Raw genomic sequence first — 15,335 nt, 5'->3', positions numbered from 1 at the left:
GTGGCCCTGAGCCACACCCACAGAAAATGAGCACCGTGATGTTGGGGAGGGGAGAGCCCAACCTGGCTGGCTGCAAGCCTCCTCTCTCAGCATGAGGAGTGAGAAAAGCAAAGCACAGTGGAAGCAGGTGGACCAGCACTTAATACCTGTCACCCCCCCCCCAGTCACTTTTATTACTTTTACTATTGTAAACAAACCCCAAAGAGACAAGGTCTACCCTCGAGGGAGGAGGTGACCTGAAATTGCTCAACTGGACTTGGCAAAAAAATTCTAGTTGGTGGCCTGATTAGGGAAACCGTCTCGCACGGAATCACTGATCGCCACCGTGAGAGCGATGGTCAGAAATGGTGCAGCCGCCTTCCTGTTCGCTATCATGGTGCAAGACCAGGGTGAAAAGGAGAACCCGGTGCGGGAGCTTCGCATCCGCAAGCTCTGCCTCAATACCTGTGTGGGGGAGAGTGTGGGGGCTGACGCGGGGCGGCCAAGGTGCCGGAGCAGCTCACCGGTCAGACCCCTGTGCCTCCAAAGCTAGATTTACAGTGAGATCCTTTGGCGTCAGGGGAAATGAAAAGATTGCCGTCCATCGCACAGTCCCTGGAGCGAAGGCAGAAGCAATCCTGGAGAAAGGTCTAAAGGTGCGAGGATATGAATTAAGGAAAAACAACTTCTCAGACACTGGAAACTTTGCCTTTGGGATCCAGGAGCATATCGATCTGGGAATCAAATACGACCCAAGCATTGGTATCTATGGCCTGGTCGTCTATGTGGCGCTGGGCAGGTCAGGTTTCAGCATCGCAGACAAGAAGCGCAGAACATGTATGGGATCATCCTTCCTGGCAAATAAATTCCCGTTTTTATTCAAAAGATCAATAAAAGGTTTTCAGTGAAAAGAAAGAAAGAAATGGTGCACCCTCACCCTGTCCCCCCATTTGGTTGTGTTTTTAAACATCGTCTTTATTTATTTTAAATGTTTTTATTGCATAGAGATGGAGAGAAATTGAGGAGAAAGAGAGGGAAAGAGAGAGAAAGAGACACTTGCAACCTTGCTTCACCACTCATGAAGTTTTCCCCCTGCAGGTGGGCACCAGGGGCTTGAACCTGGGTCCTTGCGTGCTGTAATGTGTGCATTCAACCAGGTGAGCCACCATCTGGCCCCCTCTCGGTTTGTTTCTATGAAAATAATGGAACAGTTGAGTTCTGCTACAAATTTTATTAAAGGAAGAAATTCACAGAAAGCCCACCATGATCCGGAAGTCCATCAGGTGAAACGGGATGGAGTTGTTGGTTTGAGCATCATTCCTGCCTCTGTCATACATCCAGATGACAATACAGGAAAGTTGCTTCCTGTGCAAAAGCTGGTGGGAATGTGTTTAGCTTTCTGGGGCTCCAGGAAGTGGGCCCTCATTCAGCTTCACTGGAGAGGTTATTTGTGTCTGCTCTGTTTGTGTGGGAGAATAGTTTGTAAGGACATGCTACTATGCTTCTCCTCTCATTTCATTTTTTAAATCTGATATAGCTGCCCCAGCCCCTTCATTTCCGGGCTCAGACACATCACAGTGACAACGTCAGGGTGGCACCTTGGAGTGTCTGTCTAGAGAAAGAGCTGGGACTCTTTTTTTTTTCCTGCCAAGGACCATTTGAATATTTCAAACATCACTTCTGGGCCATATACAACTATCAACTTAAAAATTAGCACTTGGGGGGCTGGGCGGTAGCATAGCGGGTTAAGTGCAGGTGGTGCAAAGTGCAAGGACTGACGTAAGGACCCCAGTTTGAGCCCCAGACTCTCCACCTGCAGGGGAGTCGCTTCACAAGTAGTGAAGCAGGTCTGCAGGTGTCTGTCTTTCTCTCCCCCTCTCTGTCTTCCCCTCCTCTCTCCATTTCTCTCTGTCCAGCCAACAACAACAACAGCTATAACAACAATAACAAGGGCAACAAAATAGGAAAAATAGCCTCCAGGAGCAGTGGATTCATAGTGCAGGCACTGAGCCCCAGCAATAACCCTGGAGGCAAAACACACACACACACACACACACACACACACACACACACACAATTAGCACTCAATATTGCTATGAAAAAACCCTCTTAGATTGATTGAATTTTGAGTGCTGCCTGTGGCTGATTCTGAAGGGTCAGGACAAATCATTGTGAGGGTGTGTGTGGCTCAAGGCTGAATGTTCCCCGCCTCTGGTCTGTACCCAGAAATGAGCAAACACTGCAAAGTAAGTCTCCCTTTCTTTTATAATAGGATGTTAAACTTTCTAGCAGTGAATCACTGCTTACAAAATAAAGGATTTCTCAAACATGAAGAGTGGGTTTAGACTACTGAGTAACTGTTCATCTCCCAAATAACAAATGCCCATTAAAAAAGAAAAAAGGAAAGAAAATAACTCTAAGCCAGCCCCCTCCTCCTCTTCCTCCTCCACTCTCCTCCCCTTCCTCCCCTTCTCCTCTTCCTCCTCCTCCTCTTCCCCCTCCTCCTCCTCCTTTTCCTGCTCCCCTTCCTCCTCCCCCTCCTCCTCTTCCTCCTCCACTCTCTCCTCCTCTTCCTCCTCCTCCTCTTCCCCCTCCTCCTCCTCCTTTTCCTGCTCCCCTTCCTCCTCCCCCTCCTCCTCTTCCTCCTCCACTCTCTCCTCCTCTTCCCCCTCCTCCTCTTCCTCCTCCTCCTCCTCCTTTTCCTGCTCCCCTTCCTCCTCCCCCTCCTCCTACTTTCCTTCTCATTTTATCAGGTTCGGGGTTAGCAGTTCACAGCACAGCCGTTGACACCTGGGGACAGTTTCTCATCTCCCCAGACAGGTACCTGCAGAAAGCTTTCCACCACCATGTACCAGGACCCCAAGCCCTTCTCACCACCACCACGCCCCCCACTCCTTCCCCAGAGTCCTTTGCTTTGGTGCAGTACACCGCACCCAGTTCGGGCTTCACTTTGTATTTTTTTCTTTTCTGTCTTGTCCTTTTTAAGTTCTGCTCGTGAGTGAGGTCCAGTATTCACCCTTCACATGTTAGGCTTATTTCACTTAACATGATTCTGTATGTAGCTGGGCTCCTTTTAAGGCAATTTCCCTCTAATTCGCCGCTTCCTTTATTTTGCACAAGACACCTGTGACCTAGGGGTGTAACATTGAAAGAAGGTGCATCACCTTGTTTTCTTTCTTCATATTCAGCAGAAATGGCAAGGTGGCAGCATTACCTGAACACAGAGCCCTGTGGATGTCCAGGTGTCTTTATATTTTTCGCTGGGCTTCTGACTACCTGTCTGCCTGCAGACGGGGAATTTCTCCTGGCTGCCTCCCTAGACTTCCGGTGCTGGCTGGTCACAGGTCTCGCTTATCTCCTGCGATTCTGACCCCGCTTAGAACCCAGAGGTTTCCCTCCTTTGGTTCAGTTGACTAGCTAGACTGTCAGGCAGCAGAATGCAGGAAACCTGTTTAGTCCCTAGATGAGCAGTTTACTGTAAGGACGTGAAGGGCTATGGATCAGGCAAAGGCCTGAGGAAGGAGGCCCTGGGTCCTGAGAAGGTGGCACTGAGGGCTCTTGATCCTCTTTCTCCTTGGGCTTTGTGGAAGCTTCACTACATAAGCACAAACCCCTGGCCAATGACAGACCCGCTGAACTCCCAGTCCTTTGCCCCTCTCAGGGGATCAGGGAGCCTCTATTCTTGTTGGTTTCCCTGGCAACCCGCTCTGATTGGCAGCCACTTTTCCAAAATTGCCATCATTAGCATAACAAAATATTGTTGTTACCGCTCTGAAAATCCCAAGGTTTTTAGGAGTTAGTAACTACAGAAGAACAGACAAGAGAAATACATTTTTTTTGCCCATTTGAATGACCTGATACATTTTTAATTAATTAATTGGATAAAGACCGAGATAAATCAAAAGACAAAGGGAAGATAGAAGGAAGAGAGAAAGACACTGCAGCCAGGTGGTGGCTCACCTGCTTAAGGGCACATGTTACAGAGCTCGAACACCCAGGTTCAAGCCCCTGGTCCCCAACTGAGTGGTGATGTAGGGCTGCAGGTGTCTCTCTGTCTCTGTCTTTGTCTATCTCCCTCTTCCTTCTCAATCTATCTCTGTCTCTATCCAATAATAAATACAAAAATAAGAGAGACACCTGCAGACCTATTTCACTGCTTGGGAAGCTTTCCCCCTGCAGGTGGGGACTGAGGGCTTGAACCCAGGTCCCACATGTGGACTCAACCAGGTGTGCCACCACACAGTCCCCCAATATCTTTTATATATATATGTCACAAGATTGTACTTTCCTTTCCCAGGTTTCTCTACTTGGTCCTATGTGGGATGGGAATGGGGAGAGGTGAGGCTGTGGGCAGGGCTCTGACCCACCAGCTTGGGGCCCTCATGAGCCATCTCTCGGGATGTGGACACAGGAGTGAGTGTATACAGGACGTTGGGTCTAAGGCGTCTGTCCATCCACTAAAGCTGCTAAGTCAGCCCTGGCAGTGCCCCTGCCCCCTGCACACAGAGGAGACACTGAAACAGTGTAAGCTCACTGCCCAGTGCCCGGAGAGCCAAACACTGTCACATCAGCTTTAACTTGAAGGCGTTACAAAAAATGTTAGGACAGAAACAACGTTTACCCTCCGCAGAGATTCAAGAGATATTCTAGGAATGTGAGAACACAGTTTATGACCATTAAAGAGCTCATGCAATTCTGGACCCTGAAGAAAGGGAAGGAAAGTTCATTCTATAAGGGCTTCAGGCTGAGAGCAGAAAGTTCGTCACAGAAGCTTGTGAAGTGAGGTTGGGGGTTAGGGTGGGGGTCTCCAACACACTGCTCAGGGTCTGGCTGTCTTAATCACTGTTACTTTTTGCTGCATAGCAGTGTCTGGGGGAAGGTTAGTCTCAGCACTTTAAGGGGGCTGGGTCATGTCGCATTCAGGGCCCGCCTTGGAGAAGGACTGGATAAGATAGACCAGCAGGTTGGGGGAGACCTTCCTCAAGGCCTTGACTTTGCAACTGGCAGGTCTGGGGCTTGTCTTCTGTCCGTTAGGCCTTGCTACAGGAATCTGGGTAGTCAACTCTTTCTTTGCCTTATCATTCTTTGTCTTTTTATTTCAAAGGGAGAATGCTCCATTATTCCTATTCCAATGGAATGGAGTCAGGAGCCATGCTCAAATCAACCTTCCCTTCCCTGTCTCTCCAGGGAGCATCTGTTCAGGCAAAGGGGGTTGTGAAACTGGAGGTGGGTGTGTGTATATAAGAGGACACTTGTCTTAGTGTTTCATCTCCGTCCAGAGAGCTTCTAGGAAGCGAGTTCAGCAAAATTATACAAAGAGTTATATATATATAGCCTTTTGTTGCCCTTGTTGTTTTATCATTGTTGTAGTTATTATTGTTGTTGTTATTGATGTCATTGTTGGATAGGACAGAGAGAAATGAAGAGAGGAGGGGAAGACAGAGAGGGGGAGAGAAAGATAGACCCCTGCAGACCTGCTTCATGGCCTGTGAAATGACTCCCCTGCAGGTGGGGAGCTGGGGGCTCAAACCAGGATCCTTATGCTGGTCCTTGCACTTCATACCACATGCACTTAACCCGCTGTGCTACTGCCTGACTCCCCACAAAGAGTTTTTATCCCAGAAGAAAAACTCTCTTCTTACTCATCTTAACCTCAGACTGTTAGGAGACAGAGACTTCTCTATCAGTAACTAAAGAATGAAGGAAGTTGTGTTTTTTGTTTGTTTCTTTCTCCAGGATTACCCCCGGGGCTCAGTGCTGGCATTAGGAACCCATTGCTCCTGGTGGCCATTTTTTTCCATTTTATTGGATAGGACAGAGAGAAATTGAAGGAGGAAGGGGGAGACCAAGAGGGAGAGAGAGAGAGACACCTATAGACGTGCTTTGTCCGGTGCAGGTGGGGAGAGGGGTACACAGAACATGTGCACAATAGTAACTGGCTTTTATAAACCTCTAGAGCCCTCGAACCCCGGCTCCCCACCTGCAGGGGAGTCGCTTCATAGGCGGTGAAGCAGGTCTACAGGTGTCTGTCTTTCTCTCCCCCTCTCTGTCTTCCCCTCCTCTCTCCATTTCTCTCTGTCCTATCCAACAATGACGACATCAATAACAACAATAATAACTACCACAACAATAAAAAACAACAAGGGCAACAAAAAGGGAAATAAATAAATATAAACTGCTAGAGCCCTTCCTGCATTTCCTTTCTAAGCTACATCCACACCTACCATAACTCCTGGGTGTTCTGCCTACTTCCCTGGAGCCACATTTAGGTTTTTCCTTCATTTGTGTGAGGAGACACGTGATAGCACAGAACAATGTGGCCTGGCTACTTGGTCATCCTTCCAAGCTATATTCCATTTTTGGATGGAGCAAATTCTTGAGGGTTTTTTTTAAATTTTTTTTTAATTTACTTATTCCCTTTTGTTGCCCTTGTTGTTTTTTATTGTTGTAGTCATTATTGTTGTTGTTACTGATATCGTAGTTGTTGGATAGGACAGAGAGAAATGGAGAGAGGAGAGGGGAAGACAGAGAGGGGGAGAGAAAGACAGACACCTGCAGACCTGCTTCACCGCCTGTGAAGCGACTCCCCTGCAGGTGGGGAGCCGGGGGCTTGAACCGGGATCTTTACGCCGGTCCCTGCGCATTGCGCCACGTGCGCTTAACCTGCTGCGCTACCGCCCGACTCCCGAGGGTTTTTTTTTTTTTTTTTTGGCACGTACAACCCAAATGTTTCCACATGAACACACACTCCTCCCAAAACCTCTCCTGGCATCCTCAGCACCCCCTTTCTCCTCTGACTATCAGTGCTGGCTTCCAGAAGCCTCTGAGCAGACTGCTCTTCTCTTCCGAGTAGCTTTGGGTGCTATGGCCTGACTTGGGGTGTTGTCAGAGGCAGGGCTTCTGCCCAACTCCCTTTTGATGCTTTTAATATATATATATTTAAATTTAAAAAAATTATTGCCACCAGTGTTATCTCTGGAGCTTGGTGTCAGCACTACAAACTCACAGCTCCCAGCAGCCACCCTCTCCCTTTTTTTTTTTTTTTTTTTTGTTTTCTTTGACAGGACAGAGAGAAACCAAGAGATGGAGAGGGAGATAGAAAGAGAGACAGAGAGATATGTGCGGACCTGCTTCACCACTTGTGAAACTTTCCACCTGGGGAGAATGGGTTCAAATGTGGGTCCTTTGCACATGGCAATGTGTGCACTCAGTTAGACGTGTCACTGTGTGTCCCCCCACACACCTTTTTTTTGTAATGAGGAAGAGATAGAGACACAGAGAGAAAGATAGAGAGAGACAAGAGCACTGCTCAGCTCTGCATTACGCTGGGCTTGGGGCTTGAAACTGGGATTTCAAAGCCTTAGAAATGAAAGTCTTTTGCAGAACCATTATGCTGCCTCCCCAACCGAAGCCAGTGTTTTAGAGAAACGTTTTGTGGTGCTAAGACACTTTGGCCTCTGGGTCCCCAGTTCCCTGATTTTTTTCCCTTTTGTTGTCCTTGTTTTATTGTTAGTATTATTATTACTGTTGTCACTATTGTTGGATAGAACAGATCCACAGAGGAGGGGAAGACAGAGAGGGGGAGAGAAAGACAGACACCTTCAGACCTGCTTCACCGCCTGTGAAGTGACTCCCCTGTAGGTGGAGAGCTGGGGGCTCGAACCCGGATCCTTGTGTGGATCCTTGCGCTGCGAGCCGCGTGCGCTGAATCCACTGAGCTACTGTCCGGCCTCGAGTTCCCTGGTTTCTTTTGGCGCCAGGAGCGTCACCCAGCGCTAAACCACATGCTCTTTTCTATTTTAGTTTTGTTTTTCTTTTGGTTTAAGCAAGGGTGTCAAGTGCATATTGTTGGTTTCAATTAGCTTAATCGCCTTGGGTATTTAATAGCTAATTGCCTCAATTTCTTTCGAAAGCCACAGCAATGTGGAGCCAGGTCAGGACCACATCTGATCCATATGGTGACAGAAGACGGATGACTTCATTTTCCGTCCTTGGGCGGCGTGAGTCCCAGGAGGAGGACTCGCAGATGCCAGAGGAGGAAGATGGAAGAGTTCCAGAGAGCTGGTCTGGCCTTGAATGTCAAGAAGCCTGGATATAGAGAGGAAACGAGAAGGTGATGGACAGAGAAAGAAACGGGGAGAGGGAAGGATTTATGAAGGGCGTGAGCCATCTATTCTCTTAATTGGCTTCCTGGAGGGTGGTGCCACGTGAATAATAAGAACAGCACCCTTGGCGGGGCTGGCAGGTGCTGCTGGCTGGGAGCTGAGCTGGCCGTGCTCCAAGACCGAATTGTCAGACAGCAGAGTGAGAAATGTCCCGTCCAGCGGTCTGTCTTCAGCCTGGGTGACACATCAGGCAGATCTGGCTTGGAAGCTCAGGGCTAGTGCCTGGTGTCTGTTGGGAGCTTAATATGTGTTTTAATCAGGTCAGCATTTGTCAAGAAATCTTGCAGGCTCAACCTTCAAAATACATCTGCCAACTGACACTTAGCCCCTCCTTTCTGGCTACTATTGAATATGACCCTGCTCTGATCTGCTAACGTCTTTGATCTGGTGAAACAAAAGGACTGGGCTTTCTGATATGGCCCTGGGTGGTGCTTATTGGAAATGCAGACTCGGGAGTCAGGCGGTAGAGCAGCGGGTTAAGCGCACGTGGTGCAGAGTGCAAGGACCAGCATAAGGACACCGGTACGAGCCCCCGGCTCCCCACCTGCAGGGGCGTCATTTCACAGGTGGTGAAGCAGGTCTGCAGGTGTCTATCTTTCTCTCCACCCCCTGACTTCCCCTCCTCTCTCCATTTCTCTCTGTCCTATCTAACAATGACGACATCAACGACAGCAATAATAACTACAACAATAAAAAAAAGGGCAACAAAAAGGAAAATAAACAAGAAAGAAAGAAAGAAAGAAAGAAAGAAAGAAAGAAAGAAAGAAAGAAAGAAAGAAAGAAAGAAAGAAAGAAATGCAGACTCATGGAACCTATCTTAGATCTAGGAGTCTGTCATATATATATATATATTTATTTATTTATTTATTTTCGTTTTGGGAAGTGGGAGGGTGGCGACACAGAATTTTGATGGTGATGTGATGTGGAACTCTGGAATCCTGCAATCTTCTAATCCACTATAATTACAAATTAATTTTTTCATATATATATATATATATATATCCAGAGAGAAATTGAGAGGAGAGCCAGAGACAGAGAGAGAGGGGGGGAGGGAGGGAGACCTGCAGCACTGTTTCACCACTTGTGAAGCTTCCCCCCTGCAGGTGGGGATGAGGAGTTTGAACCTGGGTCCTTGGGTCCTGTAATGTGTTTGCTCAACTGGGCGGCCCAGCACCCGGGCCTGGGCAGTCTCTGTGTGTTAACAAGCCTTCTGGGTGCTGCTGGTCCTCATTGCCTCATGACATTTCTCCCCTCTACAGAATCTCAGTGTGTTTGGGGAATCCAACTAATTGAGTGAATGAATGAGTAAGTGAGGTGAGAAATGTAACCACTCTGAACAAAAGTTCAAGTGATAATTGTTGTAATTACACACTGATGCCTTCTTTATCAAGCTAGAGGGCAATCATTAGGTGAAGGAATGGCTTCCCCCAAGATGCAGCATTAGAGAGGCGGGTGGGTAGCAAAGGCCCAGGGCTGGGAGTCCCATAGTTCTGCTCATGGAGAAGAAAGAGGAGGCCCCAGCAGAAGGGGGCGATTCTGGCAGAAGCAGGCCCAGTTGACAGACGGACAGGTGTTGGCAGCAGGTGCAGAGATCACACAGTAGGGAAGGGGAACTGGGCTTCCCACACTTCCAGGAAGAACAGTGGCATCTGCTAGGTGACAGGAGGGGCCCAGTGTACCAGGTCTTGGTAATACTCAACAGAATTTCCTAGCTTTCTCTTTACTGTTTGAAAGGGCTGACAGGTACTGTTAGAGCTTGAATGCTTTGTTCTTTTAGAAATTGTTATTTTAAATTTCTTTCATCTTAATTTTAAAAGATGTATTAATTTATTTTTATTTAGAGACAGAAATGGAGAGAGAAGGTGGAGACAGAGAAGGAGAGAGAGACAACCACAGCACTGAAGCCTCCCCCTTGCAGGTGGGAACTGGGATTTACAATCAGAGCCTCTTGGAATGGAACTATTAACAAACCCCAACACAAGTCTGTTAAATCGCCATTCCCAGCATCACCCATTACCAAAGGAGTCTCACAAGTCACTAATTGTAAAACCATTGGAGTCCTTGTTGCCTCATGATTCAGAGCTTGGGCTCAGGGAGACAAGAGTCTCCTTTTCTCTGCTTCCCTCATGTCTTCCCTGACAGAATTGCTGGGAGTAGGGTGGGAATCACTCCGCCCACCCACCCCAATTTAGGCCTTCTGCCTACTCCCAGTTGACTTTCTCCCCCCACTTTTTAGTTTCAGTCAGACAGACAGAGAGCTAGAGAGAACGAGCAAGATCATAATACCACTCCACCGTTCATGGCACTTCTCAGGCATCATGTATGGTGCTCCCATGAGGTACAAGGCCTGGTGAAGTGGGAGCTCTGCCAGGCGAGCTATCTCCTGGCCTCTAAGGATTTTTTTGTTGTTGTTTGTTTCCATCAGGAGTCAGATGAATAAGATTCATAGCTTGAAAAAAAAAAAGTTGTGACTTAAATGTTGAATGTTCAAGTGTCTAGAAATGCACTTCTCCCTGTGATGCAGGGCTGAGTTATCTGAATAAGAAGCTGAGCAAGGGAGCCGGGGGTGGGGGATGGACACCCAGCTGAGCACACAGGTTACCATGCACAGGGACCCAGGTTCAAGTCCCCACTCTGCACCTACAGTGGGGAGCTACCTCTTGCCCTTTCTATCTCTCCTTCCCCTCCCAATTTCTCTGTCCAAAGTAAATCAATAAATAAACTTAAAAAAGAAAAAAAAAAAGATGGGAGATGGGCAGTAGCACAATGAGTTAAGCGCACGTGGCGCAAAGCTCAAGGACCGGCTTAAGGATCCCAGTTCGAGCCCCCGGCTCCCCACCTGCAGGGGAGTTGCTTCACAGGCGGTGAAGCAGGTCTGCAGGTATCTGTCTTTCTCTCCCCCTCTCTGTCTTCCCCTCCTCTATCCATTTCTCTCTGTCCTATCTAACAATGACGACATCAATAATAACACTTAACTCACTGCGCTACCACCCGACCCCCATACTTGACTTTCTTAACATGTTATTTATTTACTTATTTATAGGGGGAAAAAACTCCTAGAGGCTTCTGGTGGGGTCTATAAAAGCAGCAGGTTTGGGGGGCAGGCAGTAGCGCAGCAGGTTAAGAACATGAAGCGAAGCACAAGGACAGGCGCAAGGATCCCGGTTCGGGCCCCCAGCTTCCCACCTGCGGGGGGTGGGGGGGCCGCTTCACCAGCAGTGAAGCAGGACTGCAGGCATCTTTGTCTCCCCTTCTCTGTCTTCCTCTCCTTTCTCGATTTCTCTCTGTCCTATCCAACAGCAACAATAGCAACAGTAACAATAACAAGAGCAACAACAAGAGCAACAAAATGGGAAAAATGGCCTCCAGGAGCAGTGGATTCCTGGTGCAGGCACCAAGCCCCAGCAATAACTCTGGAGGCAAGAACAAAAAAAAAAGGAAAAGAAGAAGAAGAAGGTTTGTTAGATACATAAAAAAACACAATGAGAACATAGGAGGAGAAGGCGAGCTAGAATGAGGTCGGTGCCACGAGTCCTCAAACTGAGCTCACCAGCAAGAGTTCAGCTACAATAGGCACATCCGAGGAGAAGCGGCATCGCGGGGTCCCTGGAGAAGATGAGACAGGAACAGCCACAGTAGAACGCGGTGCAGGAAAGAGGCACAAAGCCAAAAGGGCAAAAGACAAAGAGGGTTGTACTTCCACCAAAGCCTTGCTTCAGTAATCGCTCTAAGACTTTTTTTTTTTTCACCAGAATGCTGTTCAGCTCTGGCTTATGGTGGTGCAGGGGATTGAACCTGGGACTTTGGAGCCTCAGGCATATGCCTCTGTTTGCATAACCATTGTGCTAGCTACCTTCTGCCTCAATAATCTCTCATACCCATAGTCCCTGGTGAATTTATGCCTCCTATGCTCAGGATGTCAGCTAACCACGTCCACATGGCCCAGCCTCCATATTTACAGGCAAAAGCAAGGTCGTCCCAACACTGATTTATCTGATGGACACAGAGAAATCGATAGGAAAGGGGAGATGGAAAGGTAGATAGAATTGTTCATGAAGCCCCCACCCCATTCCTGCAGGTGGGAACTGGGGACTTGAACCCAGGTCCTCGAGCCCTGTATTATGAATGCTCTACCCAGTGCACCACCACCCAGCCCTGTATTTTACTTTTTCAGTTAAACTTTTATCCTGAGATCATTGTCACAGCCCCACACAATGCAAGCTTTGGATTATCTCCATCACAGTAAGGACACCTCTTCTGAAAACTGTTTCTCCCTGTGTTGGGCCTTGCTTTCAGATTGGGCTGTTTACTTTTCACAGTTGGTTGGAGGACTTCTCTGTTTTAAGATGTACTCAATTTCATGAAACACAGAGACCAGAGGACTGTTCAGCTCTGGCATGTGCTGATGCCAGGGATTGAACTTGGAACCTCTGTGACCTCAGACATGAATGTCTGATGGGGGGAAGTGAGGTGCTAGCGTAGCAGGTTAAGCACACGTGGCGCAAAGCGCAAGGACCAGAGTAAGGATCCCGGTTCAAGCCCCCAGCTCCCCACCTGCAGGGAAGTCCCTTCACAGGTGGTGAAGCAGGTCTGCAGGTGTCTGTCTTTCTCTCCCTCTCTCTGTCTTCCCCTTCTCTCTCCATGTCTCTCTGTCCTATCTTACGACGACATCAATAACAACAATAATAACTACAAAACAATTTTTTAAAAAAGGGAAACAAAAGGGAAAATAAATAACTAAAAATGTTTTATAAGAAAGTCTGGTGTGCTCCCACTGGCAGTCCCTCCCCCCAACCCCCACCCCCAGGCCTGATTCAAGAGGTTCTTTATACATTATAGGTGCTAGTCCATCCTCAGAAACATACTTTGCAACTATTTCCTCCTGCTCCTTAATTTCTATTTTCATCAATTTGCTCTTCTTCAGAGCCAAAAAAATTAATTCTGATGACGTCCTATGGATCCGTTTTTCCTGTTAGAGACCGTGCTTTTGTTACCCATCTAAGAACTTTGAGCTAAGATAACAAAGATCCTCCTTCTCTTTTTTCTTCTGATTTCTTTTTTCTAAAATATTCACGGTTTTTAGTTTTACAGTGTGCCAGGAGCCATTCTCTGCTTGATAGAAGATAAGCCTTTGAAACAGTGAAAGCCCTCGAGATAAGTTTCTATTTCCCCGCAGGCAGGCCATTTCCCAGAAAACAAGTGGCACACCACATAGTTATAGTTAATAGACATAGTTTCAGCTATGTATGTTGCAAGGGACATTCCACCCTGATAATTGCTCCCCCTCCTCCTCCTCCTCCTCCTCCTACACTCCCCCTTCCCCAAAGCCTTATAATGCCTGTGAACACGATAAAATTTGGCACCTTGATCAGAATCCTGTCTTGTTGTCATTCTTTGTGTCTCCTGTCCCTTTCATTCCAGGTCCCAGGGTTCCTAGCCCCTGTTCTCGCCCCACTGGCCGGGGCATCTGGCACCTGAACGTGGGGCGAAGAAGCCTTCTGGAGACCTTGGAACGCCGCTGCTAGAGAGAATAGGCCTATCCGAATTCACTGAGCCACCGCAGCCGAGGAAGTAACGCACCGGCTCGCATAGATGACCACGGAGCTGCCCGGCCGTGAGTCAGATCTGGAGGAGTGTCACAGCAGCGCAAGGTAAGCACTACTGTTGTATGCTTTACATTGGTTTGGTCTAGCTCTCCCCCTTCCAGAAAAATTGGTTTAGTCCTGCTAGTTTCGCGGGCCCGCTTGTCCCCGCCCCAAAGAACCCCGACAGAGTTCGAGACTTCTTGGTGCCGCCATGTGAGAAGGATGCAGGAGAGTTCTGTTTGGTGATTAGTTTGGGTTAGTTTATGAATCGTTGTTCATGAATAAAGAAATACAGCTTCCTGGCCCAGCCGCGTGTCTCTGGTCATCTCTGTTACCTGCCCGTGAAGCCAGCCCAAATAAAACAACACACTACCATGGGACAGGCATTTAGTAAACAAGATTTATTTATTAAAGGACTCAGGGAGTCCCTCAAGACACGAGGAGTAAGGGTTAAGAAAAAGGATCTCAAGAATTTTTTTATTTTGTGAGTGATGTTTGTCCGTGGTTCCTCTTAGAAGGGACTATTGATGAAAAAAGATGGGCTAGAGTAGGAAACTGTTTAAGAGATTTTTATGAGACCTTTGGTCCAGAAAAGATTCCAGTCCAGGCTTTTTCTTATTGGAATTTAGTAAATGATATACTCAAAGTCTATAAACATTGTCCTGATGTACAGGGAGTCATGAGAGAGGGAGAAAAAGTCTTACAGGGACACTCCCGGCCACCTTCTGTTTGTGAGTCTGTCTCTATTCCCATGCCTGATTCAGGAGACCCCCACCCCTGAGGCCGCCTGCTAAGTCCCCTCCTGTTAAGATTTACCCCTCTTCGACAACCTTAAGACCCCCCCCCCACCAAAGATGGGCCTGATGATAGTCTTTCTCCTGAAGAGGCCTTATCCCTTGATGAAGAGATGGCCAAATATCATAATCCTGACCAGCCACCCCTACGTTCTTCCTTGTCCAAACCGCCTCCTTACGCCACCACCCCTCCGTTTTGTGCTCCGGTCCTCGACTTGGCCAATATTACTGATTATACCACCAAGGCTAAAACTCAACTAGCACAAAAAACAGCTTCCCTTAGAAAATTAATAGAAGAAAAACGAGAGCATTTACAATTAGTTAAAGAACTATGGGCTCTTGATTTGGCATTATCTTAAAATTAGCCAGCCAAAAAGATCCAGCTTTTTTCCCTCTACTCTCAGAAAGCGCTAAACCAATTCTGAGTGAGATCTTATCTGGCAAGCAAGCTATTCTTTAAAGAAAGAATGAAATCAATCAAACAAGACATTCTCTTTAACTTAAAAGCTATTAATCAGAGAACCAGCACACACTTTTGATAGAAATTTAATGAATTGTTTCTTTAAAACTGTAAAATGTACCTTAGCCCAGAAAAAGAATTTCAAAGATTTTTCTCCATGGCAGTAAACTAAGCCCGCCTGTTCCATCCACACAGCCAATCAGGGCACAGAGCTCCTGCTCCACAGATTGGCAAACACTTCAGTCAATCATTCTTAGCCACAAACGACCCTCCGGGAGAGGCTGTGAGTTAGAAATCCAAACGCCGCTTTTCAAAGGGAAAATTTTTCTTTTCACCAAGAATGTCTGTTTTA

The 15,335-nt window shown here is 47.5% G+C and overlaps 1 pseudogene; it reads left to right on the top strand.

Moving 5' to 3' along the window:
* Positions 1 to 373: 373 nt before the first annotated feature.
* LOC103121508 (large ribosomal subunit protein uL5-like) lies at positions 374 to 2,211 on the top strand (annotated as a pseudogene).
* Positions 2,212 to 15,335: the final 13,124 nt, after the last annotated feature.

The sequence above is a fragment of the Erinaceus europaeus genome, chromosome 7 (assembly GCF_950295315.1).
Source record: "Erinaceus europaeus chromosome 7, mEriEur2.1, whole genome shotgun sequence".
NCBI lineage: Eukaryota > Metazoa > Chordata > Mammalia > Eulipotyphla > Erinaceidae > Erinaceus > Erinaceus europaeus.
The sequence above is the reverse complement of the archived record's forward strand: the minus strand, read 5'-3'. Positions and strand labels throughout refer to the sequence as shown.